Here is a 21,123-nt window from a genome sequence, read left to right as displayed (position 1 = left end):
TAGATGGAGCTCTGTCAAATCGCTTTTGAGACATATGGGCCAGATGGTGAGACTTGCACTACTTCTGCCTATTTTGTATCTGTTCTTTAGATACATGGAGGCCTCCAGGCCTGTCATTCTGGCACATTTAACCAATGCTGAATTTTAACACCTAATAATAATTCTGGACTTTGAGCCTGAATTCCTGAGTGATGGGACAGTCCTGGGTCATTTCCAGGAATGAGTCCTTCAGAATCCAGTCTTGCCAGCACAGTCCAGATGGCCTTAATTTGGCCTTGGACTATTTTGAAGGGAGAGGGGGGTCTGGTATACTTTGCGTAAAATCTACCCTTGTGCCAGTCTCTAATTGCTGAAATGCTCATTACAAAGCAAAATTTTGGCCCCAATTTACCTCCCCAAAGGAACTCTTAAATTTCTCTCCCAAATGAACTGTGTTGCTTGGTTTACTCAATATTTGTGAAATGAAAACGTCAAATTTAGGTTACGTGTTAAAAATAATTGCTTAACAATGGGGCAGTTAGGTATTAAGATGATCTCAGGCTTCTTTTGGCACCATCTCTAGAGGTGTTTAGAGGGATAATATCAAATAATTTAGGTCCAAAATGTAGAATGGGGTCTGATTCACCCTCTGTTTATACCAGTTTAACTTGCAGTCCTAGATTCATAGACTTTAAGGCCAGAAAGGATCATCATGATCATCTTGCAGGCCACAGAACCTCACCCACCCACTCTGGAAATAGGCCTATAACATCTGGCTGAGTTACTGAAGTCCTCAAATCAGGATTTAAAAACTTGGTTAGAGAATCCAGCATTTACTCTAATTCAAACCAGCAAGTGACCCAGGCCCCATTCTGCAGAGGAAGGTGAAAAACCTGCAGGGTCTCTCCAATCTGACCTGGGGGAAATTCCTTCATGACCCTAAATACAGTGATCAGTTAGACCCTGAGCATGTGGGCAAGACCCACCAGCCAGACACCTGGGAAAGAATTATCTGTACAGTAACTCTGTAGTATAGAGCTCTCCTTTTCTCGAGTTCCATCTCCGGCCATTGGAGATATTTGCTAGTTGCAGGTGGGCCATACGCCATTGTAGGCAATCTCATCATACCATCCCCGCCATACACTTATCGAGCTGAGTATTAAAACAAGTTCGTTTTTGTTTGTTTGTTTTTTTTACTTCCCTCCCTCCCCCCTGCTGCTCCCCTTGGAAGGCTGTTTTAGAATTTCACTCCTCTGATGGTAAGAAAGCTTCATCTAATTTCAAGCCTAAAACTTGTTGATGGCCAGCTTATATCCATTTGTTCTTGTGCCACTATTGGCCCCTAATTTAAATAACTCCTCTCTTTCCCTGATGTGTATCCCTTTGATGTATTTATAGAGAACAGTCATATTTCCCCTCAGCCTTGGTTTGGTTGCTAAACAAGCCAAGCTACTTAAGTCTCCTCTTGTAAGGAAGGTTCTCCGTTCCTGTGATCATTCTAATAGCTCTTCTTTGCATCTGTTCTACTTTGAATTCATCTTTCTTAAGCATGCTCACAGTATTCCAGATGAAGTTTCACCAGTAGCTTCTGTAATGGTGGTAACTATCTCTACTGGAAATACGTCGCATGATGCATCCTAGGATTGCCATCAAAGGCCCTCATAGTTTTACTAAACCAGGGTGAATAGAATTTTTTTCATTATTTTTTGCAGCTCTGATTGAATAGAACTTCTTTTAAAAAATGTCTTATTTTTCCAATCCCCTGCAATGCTGGAAATCTAAACAAAACAGCAGTATGCCAGGGCATGAGTACCTGGGGGTCAAATGAGTGAGCTATAGGGAGAAACTGACCCATCTATGGTAGTGTCACAGTACAAGCTGAAGGAATTGCAAGAAGTAAACAAGCTGCATACATGGTGAAAAATAAATGAGGATTTTGAAGGTTCTTTCTGTGCTAATAATAAAAATCATTAGTGTTAGTAATGCAGTAGGAACATTTAAAAAAATCTGATTTTTTTTTTTTTACGGTAAATTAGATAAAACACTTGGGGGATTAGAATGTAGAGACCAGTCCTGCTCCATGCTAGGTTTGGAAGAAGATAACCCATAAGTCCTTTTCCATATCCTATTACTTACAATTCTAGGTAGGTAACACTCCCATTGTAAACCAATGCAGGTATGAGTTAACAGGCCAGGAGCCATTACTGTGAATGCCTCCAACGGGAACCTGTGGAGGATGGGAACTTGTTAGATGGGAACAACAGGAGATCTGAAAATAGCTCTCCTGTCCTGGCCAGGTATGTCACAATTAGCATCCATTGGCCAGATGAGGACATGCAATGTTAATGGGAGGGCTGGTGATGGAGCTGATGGGGGAAGAAGGTGCTGGGCTCTCTTCTGGCTCTGGGTGACTTTGGGCAAATTGGTTGTCCCTTCTGTAAAAAGGGATAACAGTTACCTATTGGTGTAAAGTACTTTTTTTCTACGTAGCGTTTTTCATTGGTAGATCTCACTCAGTAGCATTATTGATGTTAGTTTTGATGGAGGACTTGACTCTCTAGGGCCACCAGGCTGGTAGGTTTCACTAGCACTAACAGCACACATTTTAAAAAGAAAGTTTAAAACAACAACAACCCAGTAATAGCTAAAGCTACCAGACTGTCTTATAACTGACATGGCTTCTTGGGAGCCAGGAGGTGGGGAGGAAAAGCACTGGTCATCAATTAAACTGGGAACCGGTCTCAGCTGACCCAGAATCCAGGGTCTTGAAGGTGGTGTAGGCACCTTCACCTCCCCTCCTGAGCTGGTCAGAGTGCACGTCAGCCACAAATCAAAGTCAGGGCCCATGAAACTATGATGGAGGAACTGAAAATCAGGTGAATGAAACTTCCCAATTCTGGGTTCTGGTCTCCCTCCACATTGGAAGGAGGATCACTGTGCTGACATAACTTTTACAACTCATTCAAATCTCAGGCTGAGACTCTTGTCATTAGTGACCAGACTGTGATATCTTTACCTGTGTGGATTCGTACTTTGCACTAGGAATAGTTCCACTGACATCAGTGGAGCTACTTGTGGAGTAAGATACCAATTGAGTTGTATGTCTACACTAGAGTTTTATCTCTAGTTGATTGCCAGTTAACTCGAGTTGCCTAACACACTTGTACATACCAGTCTGGACATTCCTGGAACAAACATTTGGGGACACTAATGTTCATGGTTTCCCTAGAGCATTCTGGGTCAGGATGTTTTACACCCACTTTGCACTGGTGTACATAGTGCAGGGCAGCAAGAGACTCAGGCCTATTGACTTCAGGGGACTATTCAAGTGAGTAAAGTTATGGCACGTGTGTTTTCAGGATCTGGTCCTATGTTGAGGTCTCTGAGGAAGCAAATATAGTCAGTTTTGACCTGAGATGTTTTGTTTTTTGTTCTAGTTATAAAGTCTGGGTCTGTTTTCTGCAGTGTTCCTGTTAAAGAATCTGAATGTAATTGTTTTTTGGCTTGTTACTGCTGCCCATAAATCAGTCTCAAAACAAATGATATTTCCAGAGAGGGCTTGAATAATTTATTAGCTGCCTAAAGTTCCCAGCGATGTCTCTGTGCATGGTCCGCTTAATTGGACAGAATTTTCATTAAAAATAGCAGTGGGGGGGAACATCAATATTTCTATCAACTGTCTTCCCCAGATGTGTTCTCTCTCTTGTGCTGTCCGTCCTTTACATGCTCGCAGATTGATGGCCTCTTTGTTTCAGAGGGCATGGACGTGTACTCCTGGCTTCCTTCATTTACTTTGTCCAAATGCCCTCATGGCAACAAACTGGGTGGCGAAGGGACATGCTAGAAGATGGGAGCAAAAAAGGACAGGCTTGCGGGGGATAGGGATTAGCAAGGTCTGTGACTACTACAGCACACTCCCTTCCAAAGCCTGGAATGGTACCCAAGATTCCTGAGTCTCAAAATTCCTCTGCTGGCCGCAAATATCTGTGAAACCCACTGGCAACATGTGAGTCTCATGCTCCCATAGTGGGACCTGCTCTAGAGGTGAATCGGGGCTGTGTAGTGATGGAGACTGTTGGACAAGAATCCTGCCTCATTTGTTGCAGAAGTTGGAAGATCTGTAAATAAATGATTGGGGCAGGGAATTGCAGGAATAGAAAGGGTGGTTTCATGGTTCAGGCTGCTGAAGGCTATCCTGGAGAATTGGATTCTATCCCTGCATCTGCCACAGAGTTCTTATGCGATGCTGGGCAAGTCACTTAAACCAAACTTTTTACAGATGGCCACTAATTGTGTTGCATGTTCCCCATTTGACACGCTGCGATCTGATGTACAGGAGTGCTGAGCACTCACAGCTGCAGAAGGAGTTAGTGAGAGCTGTGCTGTGAACATATAAAGAGCTACATAATGCTAAGTACTCTGGAAAATCAGGATCTGGGAGTCTCATATTGGAGCCCAGAATTAGTGGACACTTCTGACATTAATAACTTTATGCCTGAGTTCCCCCTCTGTAAGCTGAGGATAATACCACCATGAGCACCATTGAAAAGCCCATGGGGGAAGTTAATTCTGTATTCAGTGCAGGGTTTAGAAAGTGTGCAGTACATGTGGCATGGATCCAAACACTGAATGATGAGGATAAAAAGAAATATGAAATCACTTCCTATTAAGTGAACACGATGCACCCTCTGCACTGAATGAGGCAGGAATCCTGTAGAAAAAATAGAATGTGATCACAAAAATTAAAGACTGTATCATAATGTAACATGCACCAGGGGGTCGAATTAAGGTTGCACAGGCAATCTTAATTCTAGCATTTCCTAACTTTTGAGGTGTCTATCTTTATAAGTATAAAATAAACATGGAATTGGCAGGAGCGAGAGGCTAAGTAAACACACCCTCATCTTCCGTAGGAAACACACAAACTTCTTACTGTGCTCCCATGTGTACAAATAGAACCACAATGTTTTATTATTTTAAGTAAATCTAAACATGCCTTTCCCCTCCCGCATCACACAGGGCCGGTGAACGGAAACAGAGCCAAGCAGGGGTCTCTAACAGCTCTGGATTTAAGATTTCGTTCTACCCTTGTCATTAGGTACCTTTCAACAAAGTCAGTAGAGCTACTCTGGTGTAAATTAGAGGGGATCAGATCCTCAGGTGGGGTAGTTTCAGGTACTCCAGTGAAGTTATGCTCGTTTATATCAGCTGAGGATCTGGCCCTAGATTTTTACTAAAACCCTGTTAAGGACCTAATCGTGCATTGCTTGGACACCAATAACTTCTGCTCAGGGCCGGCTCTGGCTTTTTTTGCTGCCCAAGGCAAAAAAGCCCCCCACACCCTCCCCAGTGCGGCAGGGGAGGGCGCTGAGCCCGGCCGCAGGCTGCTCTCCCCGACCGGCCGGAGCGCCGGGGGGAGGGCGGCGAGCCCGGCCGGGGCTCCGCTCTCCCTGGCGGCCAGAGCCGGAGCACCACGCTGCCTCCCTCCAGGTGCCGCCCCAAGCACAAGCTTGGTGGGCTGGTGACTGGAGCCAGCCCTGCTTCTGCTGCAGCCAATTGTCCTTTGGGATGCACAAGGCATGCAGGAATAGGTTAAGTTGTTCTGTTCTTTTACTGTCTTTCCAGTCACAGACCCCTATAATGAAAGGTGCACCCTCAATTTCCAGTTACTTCATTAGGAACTGAGAGGGCGTGCATCACCTCTTGGATTCAGGCATGCTATGACTACCAGGCTATCTGAGTATAAATGCAAGCTTTCTCCTTTGTATTCAGCCTGCCCTCCCTGTCTGATTCTATTAGTGATGTCACAATCCAGTGTTTGTGACATCACAGTCCATCAGAAGGGATGTGATGGGGATTTCACAAATGCTGGGTTATTCAGAAATATGTGATTGAATTAGGCAGGATGAGCAGGCTGATTAGAACAGGAAATGCTTCTCTTTATTTCCTGGTACTTGGCAAGCATGGAAAGTAGGAAAAGTCCATTGGCAGTTTAATTGAGGAGCTTGATCAAATTTCACTGGTATGTGGTGCTTTCAACACGAGCAAATGAAGGTTGTGTTTTAACAGTTAGTTCAGTATTTTGTAGGACTTGCCCTATGGTAAACAATCAGCCAATAAACTTGGTGAAATTCGTTTCAGATGGGGAGCACAGTATGAAATGCAATAAGTGAAATGTTTGATTGTGATCCAAGTTTGCAATTTACACTATAAATGAAACTGTTACGACTGTTGTTTTAAATAGTAAATTCTGTAACACTTGTTAAAACTGCAGTGACAATATGCTTACCCAGTGGACACATTGAACAAATAGCCCAACATGCGAAGAAGTGAGGTTTTACCCACGAAAGCTTATGCCCGAATAAATCTGTTAGTCTTTAAGGTGCCACCAGACTCCTTGTTTTTGTAAATAGCCCAACAGTATTTTTTTCGCAACTGGAAGAAACCCCGGACGGTCTCGTTAACTGCAGGGGCTGATCAGCACAAAACTAAAATGGGCGCTAGACAGCCTAATATTAATGTGGTGCATTTATTCCACATTCTGTTGGTCATACTTTGCATTTCATATTGCGCAGATCCATAGACCATAACCATAATTAGCCTCTCCATGGGGATCTCCCCATGCCCAAAGGAGCAGGGGTCAGCCATGTCCATAGTACCTCCCCTCTGCCCCCATTGATGTGGTCTCTATGGTCCCTCCCTTGGCATTACTGCATCCAGAATGTTCTATGTCTTCTGTGCTTCAAAGGGATAGGAATACCTAGGAGAACATGTGTGCTTTCCTGCCTTGTGTAAACCAGAATGCTGGATTCCACTCACATCCATCTCTTTGCTCCAGGCTGCTGGGCAGATCTCTCTGAACTTAGGCAGATCTATGCTTCAGGTCTATCTTCCTGCAACTCCTGTTGTGCACAACCTCCCCCCCAATCAATTGAGTGAGCAAGATGGCTTAATGATTACTTTAAATGGGCTGCATACGAAGACATTTGAAATGTGAGTGGCCTGTGGTTCTCTAACACAGTAATATTCAAACACCTTGCAGATAAGGAAGAATCTCCCAAGGGAAATGGGGGAAGCCCTCTTAATTGATGGATTTAACATAGGCTGGTTAAAATGCTAATAAATATACAACAGGGAAAGCTCCTGGACTGGAAGGGTCAGACTAGAAGACCTAATAGGGCTTTGCCATGACTAGGCTCTGGGACTCTATCAATAGAAGTCACTATAGGCAAATGCTGGAGCTCCCAGGCTCTTGCTGCAGGAGTAAAACTGTGAGTGCAGTTGTGTGTTTTCTTTCTCACTCTCTTTGTTGTTCTGTTCCCGCAGGTCTCTCCTTCTCCCTTCCTGTTACAGACATACAGTTCTCTGTCATACAGCCAGGATCATAACCGAACTGTGTCATTGGATGGTTAGTATTCCGTGATTCTTTCAGCTCTCTCCTGGACAGATTTTTCTGCTCCACCAGTGACCCAAACAGCAGCTGACATTTAACAAGGTAAGAACGCAGAAGGCTCAGGTAGAGTTTGGGGGATTTTCTTGACCTTTTTACCAACAACTTACGCAGAGGTGGGCATCCCCTCCTACTATATGCCAGGGAGTGATGGTTTCAGTGAGGACTCTTTCCTCGCCAGGTACTTTCTAACAGGACTGTCCGTTCCCTGCAATTGCTTCTTGAGTTCCAGGTTCTCTGGAGTCTCATATTTTTTTTTTTAGCTATATTCTCCTCCCTTTTTCCTAAACCCTTTTTGTCTCTCTCATTTATTTAAACACCTGGGGCCAAATCCATTCCTGATGTAACCCCCTGGAGGTCAATGGAGTTCCAGCAGAACGCAATCTGCCTGATCTCTGGTGTTCATACACATGGCTGCTGGTGTAAACCTGCATGTTTATAATAATGCCATCTCTTGTGGGCTAGACCATGAAACCTCAGTGCCCATGGATGAACCGTTACTCCCATGACTAGTCCCATGAAAGTGTCAGTAACAGCTTTTCACAATCTGGCCGTAGGCATCGTTTATTATTATTTTTAGTATTTATTATTGTGTGGTGTTTGAGCTGTTGGGATTTTGTGTCTTTCTTTGGGTTTCCTGGGTAGTCTAACTATTGCAGTGCGCTTGAAGTGCTTTGGAGAGAGGGCACTAAATAATGGATTTATGAGAACTATTTTATAGTTCGTATCACATTCATATACCAGCAGACATACATTTAAACACACATCCATGGTCATGCACTCAAGCTTGTTTATATACCACCAGAGAAATACAATGCACTCATGTTGGAAACATGTGAGTCAAATTCTCTCCTGGCTTGACTTCCTCGACTCTAGGGGGAACAAAGAATGGCGAAACCTGCAGTAGGGAATATCTGAACTATTGGAGTACCTTTTAGGCTTGTCATTTTCTTACTGACTATAAAGTCAGATCTGTACTAAAAGGGGTGTTGAGGAGAGTGGTGACATCTTTGAGTGCCACAGCTGACTCTCAAAGTGGTTCAGAGAACAAGTCCTTATCTGCCCATTTCTCACATGCAGTTATATAAGAGCATAAGAGTGGCCGTGCTGGGTCAGACCAGTGGGCAATCTAGTCCAGTATCCTGTCTTCCGAAGGTGACCAATGCCAGATGATTCAGAGGGAATGAACAGAACAGGGCAATTATTGAGTGATCCATCCCCTGTCGCTCATTCCCAGCTTCTGGCAGCCAGAGGTTTAGGGACACCCAGAGCATGGGGTTGTGTCCCTGATCCTCCAGGAACTTAACTTATTCTTTTCTGAACCCAGTTATACTTTTGGCCTTCACAGCATTCTCTGGCAATGAGTTCCTCTGGCTGACTGTGTGTTGTGTGAAGAAATACTTCCTTTTTTTTTTTTTTTTTAAACATGTTGCCTATTAATTTCATTTGGTGACCCCCTAGCTCTTGTGTTAGGGTAAATAACACTTCCTTACTCACTTTCTCCACACCATTCATGGTTCTGTAGACCTCACGATACACAGTTTGAAAAACAGAAGGAAAGGGTGAATTGGAAGCTGCTCCTGAGTGCAATAATCTACAGAGATGGATTTATAGGGATTTTCTGGGCTTCAGAAACTCAGCCAGCCTATAAAGAGAGGTCGGCAGGCATGAGGATGATTAGAAAGCACAAAAGAACAGAAAAAAAGAGGATACTAACTGTTTGTAGCTGGGCTTTTGGAGAGTGTGGTGTTAAGGTATTTCTCTGAGCAGGACAGTGAAAATAAAAGGAGAAAACAGCTGAGTATAAGAGATAGTAAAGAGCTGACGGATCCTACTCTTTCCCTCACCAGAGCAGGTTTGTTCTTACAGTGCATTTTCTGGTGTTCTTGCTAGTCCCATTTTAAATGTCCAAAGCAATCAGGTTGCCCCAACTTCCTTCCCTAGATGAATCATCTCACTGTCAGGAAACTTTCCTGCTATTCAGCCTAAATTTACATTTTCTTAATTGCAGCCCATTACTTCTACTTATAGCCCCTTGGAGATCCCTAAATAATTTTTCCTACTCCTGTGGGAAAAGCCAATCAACAATAAAATAGTTGTTTTATTGTGTGCTACAGTTTGAAGGAAGCTCACTCTAGCCCCCCCAATCCCACTAGGAGACTAAATATGGCTTGGATTATTCAGGCTGAATACTTAGACTTCAGGAAGCCATTCATGCATTTCTAGCCAGCTTGGCTTCATGCAAAGTTGCTGTCACTAATTAATCAAAGAGAGATTCCAGTTATGTTCTCTGCTCTGGAATCAGGCTGCTTTGGCCTGACATAGTCATGAAAAAAACAAGGTGCTGTTCTCCCCCCTCACATTCCCTCCTCCTCAGAAAAGCAAGAAAAGGTCCTTCTGCCTAAATTAGGGTTACCAGACATTCCGGTTTTATTGGGACCATCCTGATATTAGGGACTTTGTCTTGTATAGAAAACTATGCACCCTTACCCCTGGAAAAAAACACTGTCCGGATTTTTCCCATTTGCTATCTGGTCACCCTCGCCTAAATGGAATTCAGGCGAGGGTGACCAGATAGCAAATGGGAAAAATTTGCAAGGAAACCCAAATAAACTAGGTGAGCAATAAAATGTGGCGGCTGCTACTGTACTTTCATTACAGCAACCTGGTACTTAAACTTGATTGCCAAATCTTTGCGCTACCCCTCTTGCAACCCAAACTGATAATGTTTTACATCTCAGGTGACTCCCTGTCCCTCTTGTTTCCTGGTATTACTGCTGTGGCTGAGGGGGGATGCTGGTTGCTGTTGCTTTAGGTACAGTGCTCAGCAAGTTATGAATTGTGCCAATCCAAATCTGTCATAAAATCCATGTCAGCACTGGGGAGTTCTTGGGTTTAGTTGAGAGGATTTACCCTTCTCAAGTTTTCTTTTGTGCTCATTCCCTCTGGGGTTTATTTGATTGGGAAGCAGCACTGTCAGCCCCGCTCTCAGAGATGTGTCAAGAGTGAGGTGGGGGAATGAATTCTTTGACCCCCTGGTTAAAAAAAGGTAGGAAATGAAAGCCTGGGTCTCCTATCACATTGTTTTTTGCACAGATGTAACTTCTTTGACCTGAGGGGCATGACGCCTGATTTACACAGGGGTGTGTGACAGGAGACTCAGGCCTTGTGCTTGGCAACCATGTTTAAACTCAGTTTAAAGCTCTGTAGCCTATTAGTCTGCAGGAATGGGTTCTAGCCCTGTTAAAAGTTGGCACTATGGATAGACTGTAACTGTGCCCCCATAATCATCTATAGATTTTTGGCAGTGCAGGGTTTCAAAGAAGTTAGAGCATCATGATTAGGGCCCTATCAAATTCATGGTCCATTTTGGTCAATTTCACAGCCATAGGCTTTTAAAAATCCTCAATTTCATGGTTTCAGATTTTTACATCTGAAATGTCATGGTGTTATAACTACGGGGGTCCTGACCCAAAAGAGGGTTGTAGGGGGGTGGGGTGCGATATTGCTACCCCTACATCCAGGGCCGGCTCTGGCTTTTTTGCCGCCTAAGGCAAAAAAGCCTCCCGCCCCACCCCCAAAGTGCGGCACGGGAGGGTGCCGAGCCTGGCCACGGGCCGCTCTCCCCGACCGGCCGGAGCGCCGGGTGGGAGGGCAGCGAGCCCGGCCAGGACTCCACTCTCCCCCCGGCGACTGGAGTGCCCGGGGGAGGGCAGCACCACCCCCCTCCAGGTGCCGCCCCAAGCTCAAGCTTGGTGGGCTGGTGCCTGGAGCCGGCCCTGCCTACGTCTGTGCTGCTGCTGATAGAAGCACTGCCTTCAGAGCTGAGCAGCAGGCAATGCAGATTAGAGGGGTGTATGGTATGGGGAGGATCACTTTTTGGGCAGGGACAGCTTTACAGGTGAGCAACTGCCCAGGGTCCCGTGGTCCCCCTCCCCCCCACAGCTGCCCAAGGCCTCTTTAACCCCCAAGCGCTGGGCCCGGAGCTGAGGGGGGTAGAAGTGTGGTGGGGGTGGCACTACAGGGACTAGCCACAGAGAATCTTGCAGACAAGGGAGGTTCCCAGAGAGCAGCCCCTGCTCTAACCCTAACCCTGCCAGGACTAGCAGCTGGAGCCCAGCACATGGTAGGAGACCCCAGCTGGGGGACCCCCAGTCCTGCCTCTCCCCAGCAGATTTCACAGTGGAGACCAGATTTCAAGATCCGTGACGTGTTTTTCACAGCCGTGAATTTGGTAGGTCCCTACTCATGATTAAGTCCCCTCTATACAACCATGTATGTTGGAACCAGGTACCCAGACTCAATTATAGCTGCAGCATAGCTGGTGGCAGTGAGATCTATTTCTAACAGGTTTGACTACTGCTGAGCCTAGCCCAGGTTTTGAAAACATGATTCTAACAGTCCAGCCCTATGCACACTGAGTGGGCAAGCCATGCTGTAACCCAGTTTAAACACAACCTCCAGACGCAGCTCACAGCCTAGTCTTGACAGGGCCTGTGTTTCATTCGCAGAGCTCAGAATGCTCCAGCCTCGCACTCTGGCCTGTGAACTTCAGCCGGCATTGGGAGTCAGTGAAGTCTCATGGAAAGAAATTCATCCCCCTGACTCTAAACAGTATCTCCTATACCTGCTAGAGTAAGATGACCTGGCTGGTGCACCCAGGGATGTTACCCACAGCCCGAAAGGCTTTCCTTTCCATAATTAAATCTGAGGAGAAGGGGGTGGGAGGGGTGTTTGGCAGAGAGAGGGAGTTGTCAGCATGTCCTGCCAGTGAAAAGAAGGGACTGAAATGAAAAAGTTCCTTCTGGCATGTGTAATCAAAAACTAATCACTGCTGCATATAACTCGCTGTTGTTTCTGTGCAAGTGTGAGCCAGGGGAGTGCAGGCTGCTTGGCTAAAGGACAGAGCCCCCGCCCCCAACTGTCTCTCAGTGGGAGGGAAGTGTGTGGAGGGGAGGATTAATCCACTGTCGCTGTGGATTAATGCTGACAGGAGGGCTGGACTGCGACAAGATAGATGACAGGGTTACACGGCAATGCGTGAGAACCCTGCTCCTTTCAAGCTAGCACTGTTTTCCTTGCGTGACTGCTTTCCTTCTCTCCTCCAGCCGCTTCCACCTTGTGACCGGCTCCCTTAACTCATTCTTTTCCATCCATGGGGGAGAGAGTGCACCGAGACTAGAGGAGTCAGGAGGCAGGAGGGGAAATCTGGCCCAGGGTTTAGAAGTGGAACAAGATGCGGGATGCCTGCTTTGTTCAGAGGGCAGCTTCTTTCACAAGAGTGGTTTGGTATGTTAGCACCACTGTGAGCATATTATAGAGCACTGGAAGGGAAAACAAACTCCCTGATCCTACCTTCCAGCTGCACAGCGCTCTGCGAGAGCAGGGGCTCCCATGATCTCAGCCATCAATCAGGGCCTGGTAGATCAGTTCATTAGGGTGACCATATTACCCAAAGAGAAAATGGGACACCCTGAGGGCCTCCTCTCCCTGGATGCTATTGCCAGTTGCTGGAACCTGGAGGGCCCCCCTCAGAAAGCTTATGCCCATGGCTGGAACCATGTGCAGGGCCCCCACATGCTGGAACATTGCCTCCCCCTAGCCCTGCCTCCCCACCTGCAGGGGGCTGGTATCTCTGCTCGAGCCTCCCCGCACCACACCTGACTCTTTTGACAAAAGTAGGCATTTGTCTAGTTTGCTCTTGCCAATTGATCAAGTCAGCAATAGCAAATGGGACAAATGCCTCCTTTTTTGGGGGGGGGGGGGAGTGGGGACAGCTGGGACAGGGCTTAAAGGGACTGTCCCAGTCACAGCTGGATGTACGTTCACCCTAGTTCATGTACTCACACTGCTCATGGCAGCAATTCAGCACTCAGGCTTTTAGCCTGTCACTGTAAATACAAACCAGCTGTACAGAAGGTGGCCTGCTGCTACTCCCTGCCCTGCTAAGTTCTTCCCCTTCAAAGCTCCAGTGTACTTCTAGCTTTCACCTTAAAAATCCCGTGTGCTCCTTCTGAGTCCTCAAACCCAGCTCTGCTCCTGGTGGGGCAGTCTCTCACAGGCACCCCCAAACTACCCCCCCCATCATTTCCCCTGAGGCCACTCTTCAGACAGGCCTTCCCCCAAGCCCTCTACAGGGCCCCTGGCTCACTCTTCCCTCCACAGTGACCCCACCCTTACTCCCCCTGTCCATCAGCGCGAAGCGAGCTGAGGGGGCAGTACAATATGTGAGGAATCAAATTACTTTTGTTCCACTTCCTGCTTGAAATCTTCAGGATTTGACAAATATACAAAAATAGTTGCTATGGTGGGAGGTTTTGTTTAAGATGGACATTTGTTTTTAAAGAGGTGGACTAATGCAGTCACATGGATAAATATCTCTGCTGGGAACACAGCAAAGTTTCTCAGAGCACAGGCCAAAGAAACCAGATATATACCAACTGAAAGCCCTATGGCCGCAACTGAGTGGTAGTAACCAAATGTTGCTATTAGCTGAAGGCTGGTGTGGGCTTGTACTCTGATGTGATTTGGTTGTCTCAATCCCGTTCCTAGTGGACAAGTGAGCATATCACAGATTGGTAAAACCAATGCCATTCTCCGCAAAGAGGTAATAGAGCACAGAGGTAGAACAACCTTACCTCCTCAGAGTTGATCCCCCACATCCATGCTAGGTCTGTTCCTTGGACAACTAAAGGACTGTGTCTCCAGGGCCAGCAATCTGCTAACATTCAAGAGTAATAAGTTCACTCAGTTTTTTTAAGGATTACATTAAATGTAGAAAAAAAAGAGAGAGCCCTGAACATTAGTAACTACTTATGGGAGAATCTTGAACATGTTGCGATGGACTTCTGTTAACACAGGAATTTTGGTCACTGCCAAACTGGGATGGATTGGAACCTGTGACCGACAGGCTATTTCTCACCACTAACTGTCTAAGGCTATGTCTACACTGGCACTTTTGTCGCTGAATGACACAAAGTTTTAGCAATGAAAAGTGCTGGTGAGGATGGCACTTTGTCAGGGGGAGCCACGCTCCTGGCGATGAAGCTACCACCCCTCAGTGGGGATGGTTTTATTTTGTCCCCAGGAGAGCTCTCTCCCAGTGAGGGAGAATGGTCCCTGCACATTACAACGGTGCGGCCGCAGCGGCACAACTGCTGCATTGTACAGGGCATTATATAGATGTAGACTAATTCATCATATCTTCCAGGACTGATGGAGCTTTGTTACACTAGTGCATTCTTTCCTTCCCCAGCAAACTGCTGCCCAGTTTGGAGAGTGGCACTCCAACACTCAGTCTCTAAGGTGCCACAAGTACTCCAATATTTCACAGTATTTTTTTCTCTGACCTCCCATTCTAACAAATTTATTAGAGCATAAGCTTTCGTGGGCCACAGCCTACTTCATCGGATGCATAGAATGGAACACACACAAGATATTTATACATACAGAGAACAAGAAAAGGTGGAAGTAGTGAAATATAAAATGCTCTCATCCACCTAGTGTATAAAATTGTTCACATAGCACCCTAGATGTGCACAGCTTTGTAAAACAGCTAACTAGCACCCAACAAAAACTAGAACAGCTGCTCCAAAACACTTACAGGGGAAAGTAGGAGGACAGGCCTAACTATTCAAAAGGGGCCTGGAATTTCAGGTACCTTTAAAAAAAATTGATATCTGGGGCCTAAGTTCATGAGCAGCAGCAACTTCTTCTGAAATAAATGGGAACTGAGGATGATAACAGTAACAAACTGCTGCCTGCCTGCCAAGCAGTGAGTTGTATTCACATTGCAACCTGCTAATGTTGAAACTGTTTCCTTTGCTTTCAGACAGGCAGTGTGTCATGCATTCCGGGCCAGACTGCAGTGATGAGGAGATCTGTTGCTACACCAGAAACCTTAGACACTACCTCACTAGTGACAAATAAGAACGTCTCTGGGCACTGGAAAACATACTGGGAAAGTGGTAAACCCTTAGAACATCAGCACTAGCTGGTCTGTGAGCTAAATGAATGCTTAGGATGATGTGTGTAGAAGTAGAGTCTCCAGAAGGATCTTTTCAATAGTAACATAGAAAGAGTAGTGTAACTCAAGGCACAGATGATTGAGTATAGCTATCCTAAACCTAGGTAAAAGAGCTTTCTGCAATGTACTATACATGGTATTTTAACCAGTTTGTCCCTGGCTCTGCATCCATTTTAGCTGAAGATATTTTTGTGTTTACTTTTGCTCTAGAGTAGGCCATCACTTTAACTTTAACCTCAATGTTATGTCAGTTACATTTGTTTTCTTCCCTCTCTTCCTTACAGTTTTTGGCAGCATCTGCAATTTTTGACTTATTCAGCTGTAGAGCTATCAGGTAATAATTACTTTGTATTTCAGTTAGTATCCTTCATTCCAAGATCTCGGTGTGCTCCACAGGTTAATCAACTAAGCTCCAAATGACATGTGAGATAGATGAAGGGATCTCTATATATCCCTTGCCTACCATGCAGTCTCAAGGAAGAAACATGGAATCAGTTGAATAGTAGAGAACAATCTTGTATAACATTTTAGGGTAGGGAATGAAGAATAATGTAGCCAGTTATCACTGTGGGGGGAATTTAGATAATCGACATCCTGCTCATCTCCGTGGGTCACACTTTCTCTTAGGTGACTTAATGTAGGGTTACCATATTTTCTCATTTAAAAAAAAAGAGGACACTCCACAGGGCCCTGCCCCCCCCCACTCCACTTCTGCCCCTACCCCAACTCCGCCCCCTCCCCTGAGCACCCTGCATTCCCCCTCCTCCCTCCCAGCTGCAAAACAGCTGCCCGAGCGCTACCGGCTTCACGGTTTGCCGGGCATCCTCCAGACCCTGCCCCCGGCCAGGCGCATCCCCAGCGCAGCTGGAGCCCAGGAGGGGAAGCACCCGGCCGGGGGCGCAGGATCTGGGGGCTGCCCGGCAAACCGTGAAGCCGGTAGCGCGTGGGTAGCTCGGCTCTTCAGCTACACAGAGCTGAGGTGTCTGCGGGGAGCAGCAGCAGCTGCCGCCGCGGGGGAATCCGCCTGCAGCCTGCGGGAGCCGCAAGGTAAGCAGGGGACTGGGGCAGGGACGCCGGCAAAGCTATTTTCCCGGACATGTTCGGCTTTTTAGCAATTCCCCCCAGATGGGGATTTGAGGACCAAAAACCCAGACATGTCTGGGAAAAACCGGACGTATGGTAACCCTACCTAACTGCCCCCCAGAACTCCACCCCCTACCTAAGCCTCCCTGCTCCTTGTCCCCTGACTGCCCCCTCCTGAGACTTCCCCCCCATCCTAATTGGCCCCCTAGGACCTTACCTGTCCCCCGACTGCTCCAACCCTTATCCACCCCCCCACCCCCAGACAGACACCAGGGACTCCCATGCCCCATCCAACCACTCCACACACCCCTCACAGCCCCCCCCCCAAACTCCCAACCCATCTAAACCCCTGGCTGCCGGAGCCCCATGTAAGTGGCACCATCCGGCCAGCTGCCCTGTCAGCCGCGCGCACTCTGCATGGGGGGGAAATCCGGACACTTACAAATTCCCCCCGGCCGCTATTTTTAACTGAGAAAAGCCGGACATGTCCAGGGGAATCCGGACGAATGGTAACCCTACTTAATGCCAATAGTTGTTACCAAACCAAGGAAAATATTGGTGGCCATCCATGGGGCTTCAAAGCCCCAAGTTCACTGTAATAAACTATTTTTCCCTATTCCACTAACTAAAAGAGATTCTAGTGACTTGCAGGTGGGGAAACAGATAATGCATGGTCTTGTTGGCAGCTACAATTGTATTCCCTTCCTGTAACTATCAGCCATACAATCTCTCCACCAGCACCAACGATCAGTGTTTTACAGCTGGTAGCAATGACCATTATATTATAGACCCTGTAGTACTCAAAGGATATAGCTTAAAAAAAAAAAAAAAAAAGGTTAATAGTGGATATTAAACTCAACGACAGACTGCCCTTGAGTGAGATGACAAGCACCAGGGTTATCCCTTGTGGATGAGGCTAATGCTTCAACCTCAGATTCTGGTGAGGAAACCTAGGCATGAGCAACGTTGAAATGAGGTAACAGAGGGGTTCTCAAACTTCACTGCACCACAACCCCCTGCTGACAACAAACATTACTAGTGACCCCAATAGGGGGGACCTGAGTCTTCCTGCGCCCTGCCACCCTGGGGTAGGGGGGGCTCAAAGCAAAGGGCTTCAGCCCCAGGCAGGGGGCCAGTAACCTGCACCCCGATGCCCCAGGCTGAAGCCCTTTGGCTTTGGCCCTGGGCCCCAGCGAGTCTGAGCCAGTCTTGGCGACCCCATTAAAATGGGGTTGTGACCTACTTTTTGGGGTCCCGACCCAGTCTGAGAACTGCTGAGATAACACAAACCATGTGCAGAAATGCTTCTGTTTTCCATCTGAATTCTGACCTTCAACAAAGATCCCCTCCACAGGCAAGCTCTGTTGTCCCACAGTGGGTTTGTATATTTGCAAAGCTAACAAAGAGGGATAACTGGAGCCATTGAATAGTGCTTTCTTTACGCTTGCACTAGCATGTCTACATCTGGAAAAATTTAGCATATGCTTCTGAAGCTGGCTAGTTAGGAAAAGTTTACTGACCACACACAATGGAATAAACTCAGCCAGCTATCTGCCCACAAAGTAAGATGCAGCAAGTTATGAGTTGGAACTGTTTTCTTATGAGAGAACACTGAAATATTTCTCAACAGCATGACACTATGTGCATGTTCCTCCAACTGTGAGCCGAGTTCAATTCCTCAGGCCCCATGGTTTCTGCATTTCACATTTGAATCATGCCGCTTTTCAATTTGTGTACAAAATGCAAATTATGTAGCCAATAGCGTTGCCAGTTTTCCTGGAGATGCAGAGCAGATGTGTCATTCCTCAGACGACTGGCACCAGGATGTTCGTGACTGGTAACTAACCAGTGCTGAAACCACTATGGTTGGTCCAGGCAGCAGGATATATTACAGTCAACTGTAATACAGCTGTCAATGGGCCTCTGGGGAGGGGGGGGAAGAAAAAGCAAAACATCAAGCTCTGGGCATGTATAACTCTTAATTAATCCAAATACTTCAGTCCCCTGATTTCCCCTACCTACTAATACTTCTAAGTACACAGATTGTCATGCACTCTGAAACTTTCAGCTCAACAATAATCCTTTCAAATTAGTCATGTCTAGACTCCAATTTAGGTTCTTAGAAAAACTGTCTTGAACAGTGTGGTCTGCTGTAAAAAGAGCAGCTCTCTGAATTTATAGCCACCCTGTGGACTGATCACATCCCAGTGCTCTCAAGGACACCTTTTTTAGAAGTGTCAAGGAAAGTGCTACAAGGAGACAACAGGAAAAGTATTTACAGGAAAAGCAATATTAGCTGTGCTCCCTTGAGATCAAGGGAGATGTGGATGGCAGGCTTATTTTTAAGCATTTAACATGTTTCAAAGAGGATTATTATTTCAACATACAAATCATGGCTGTGTGATGAGCACTATCAGCCTTCATGGGGAAATGCCTAGCTGGCCAGCTCTCTGGATGAAACAAAAGTTACATTGGGCAAAATTTCCTAAGTACTTTAGGAGCCTAAATCCCACTGACTTTTAATAGGTTTAGGCTTTAAGTAACTTAGATGTTTTTGAAAATTTTACCTCCATTTCCCCCTAAATGCTTAGCTCTAAGTCTTGCAACTACAGCTAAACATCTCTTAGCCTGTGTAGAAACCAGAGTTTTTATGGAGGGTAGCAATTTGATACCAATACAGGGAAGAACTTCAGGAGTAATTGCAACTGTGCAAAAGTTAGTGTTAGAAATGGAGAAAAAAATTGGATTAGTAGCATCAGTTTAATTTTACGGAGCTAACATACAGGGAGATCCAAACAGAGATACTATATTATCAGATGCTGTCAAATCACAGCAGAAGCAACACAATATATAGTAGGACAAGACTGGAAATGGAACTTTCCCATGTCAGTGCTGCTGAAAGCTGGATAAAGCTAACCTTGTTCTCTGCAAATTCAGGAGTAGTTATCTGCTAGAAAAAGAAGAGCTGGCATTACTATGCACCAAAAAAAGTCTTCATAGACAAGAGAGGCCTTTAAACTCAAACAGCTCTCAGATTAAATCTCAGAAGCTAAACTGTCAGATTTAGCTGCTAATTAGTAGGACACCTGCAATGAAAATCTGTTGTAAAAATGTGCATCTCTGCAGGAGATAAAGCTTTCCTGGGGGCTGGTCTGAGACTGTGGAATGAATGTCACCAGGAACGAAGGATCATCACAAACCTGACCATCTTCTGTTCCAACTGCAAGGCTCATTGCCGTCTCTAACAAATTTATAGCAACGCACAGTATAAACCTACTGAAACAAGACATTCCACTGCACATGCTTCTCCCCCTGGGAAGGATTAGAGGATACACACGTGACAGATGTTAGTCATGTTGCTTAATGCCTTACTAGAAGGCACTGATACCAGAGTGATAAATGTGGTATAAGAACCTATCTAGAATAGAATAGTGTGTTGGCAAATTCAGTAGGTGACATTTCTCTGAGTTAGAACTGAACTGGTTATCCAGCATGATATGAAGGGGCAAGTCTGCTATTGGAGGGTTGGTTTCATATCAAACTTAAAACAGATTTCATGGCATTTTGTGGAGAAATATTAATTCCAGTTTACTGGGTAAATTTCACTAGAGCTAATTACATTGTGTGCAATTACAAACTGAATAATGTTTGTGATTTTCTAAATTGTGGTGTAGTATTGTGTGCTGTATAACAATAGGTGTGTTTTATACTAGAGGTGACTGCAACTTTATATTGTATACAAAAAACTATGTTAAAAGAACATTAAGGCAGCAAAGTCAAACACTCAAAAGTTAAGAAATGGCTGAATTAAGGTAGTCTGTGCTGTCTCAGTGCCAGTCTCCTTAATCACGAAAAAGCACATCCTTGACCCAAAAGCTAGCTCTCTGCCACATTTAAAGGCCCTGTCTAAAGGATCTGAGATAGAGCCTCTCAAAGAAAAGCGCAGAACAGAGTATTTTTCTCTAGCCTTATTTCTGAAAATATCCAAACTCTTGGCTGAAATTTTAAAAAAACAATTCAGCTGAAAGATGACACCCAGCCTGGAAAAAGGTCAGCCCCGATAGTTAAAATCTGACAAAATGATAAACTGAAAATGTCAGTCAAATAATAGGAGGAGCTACCAGCCCTGCCTATAGTGTGTGTATGCTAAAGTGCTGAGCCTCTTTTTCACTGAAAGGCACCAAACTTATAGTAGTTTCAGTATTACTGCTATTACTTCTTAGCCTGGATCAACACATTTTCATTAGAGGTGCTGTTTCTTACAATACCTTAATTCCATTGAAGCCAGTCCTAGTGAATAGCTGTTGTTTTGAATGGAATCAGTACAGCAGTTGATATGGCCCTCTCTATATGAAGGAAAAGGAAGGGGGACAGTTTTCTGCCATCAGTACAAAGAGACAGGAATTTACAGGATAAAAGCATCTTAATGTTACTGAAGGGAAGTATTTGATCATTAAGATAGTACACAGTTTAGTTTAATAGTCACAGTTAGACTCAATTATATGTTTTCCTCCCTTCTGTTCCCCAGAATTATATGTTTTCCTCCCTTCCATTCCCCGGAAACAGTTGTGAAGCAGGTATGGAC

At 45.5% G+C, this 21,123-nt stretch overlaps 1 long non-coding RNA gene across 1 annotated transcript in view; it reads left to right on the top strand.

Annotated features, from left to right (window-relative positions):
* LOC117876741 overlaps positions 1-21,064 on the top strand; it is a 28,595-nt gene extending 7,531 nt beyond the window's left edge. Inside the window, exons 4-6 of the long non-coding RNA XR_004645534.1 lie at positions 7,306-7,474; positions 15,740-15,789; positions 19,665-21,064. This is a non-coding gene — a long non-coding RNA (uncharacterized LOC117876741). The remainder of the gene's footprint in view (positions 1-7,305; positions 7,475-15,739; positions 15,790-19,664) is intronic.
* Positions 21,065-21,123: the final 59 nt, after the last annotated feature.

The sequence above is a fragment of the Trachemys scripta genome, chromosome 4 (assembly GCF_013100865.1).
Source record: "Trachemys scripta elegans isolate TJP31775 chromosome 4, CAS_Tse_1.0, whole genome shotgun sequence".
Classification (NCBI taxonomy): domain Eukaryota; kingdom Metazoa; phylum Chordata; order Testudines; family Emydidae; genus Trachemys; species Trachemys scripta.
Note: the sequence above shows the minus strand (reverse complement) of the source record. Positions and strands in the feature narration are given on the sequence as shown.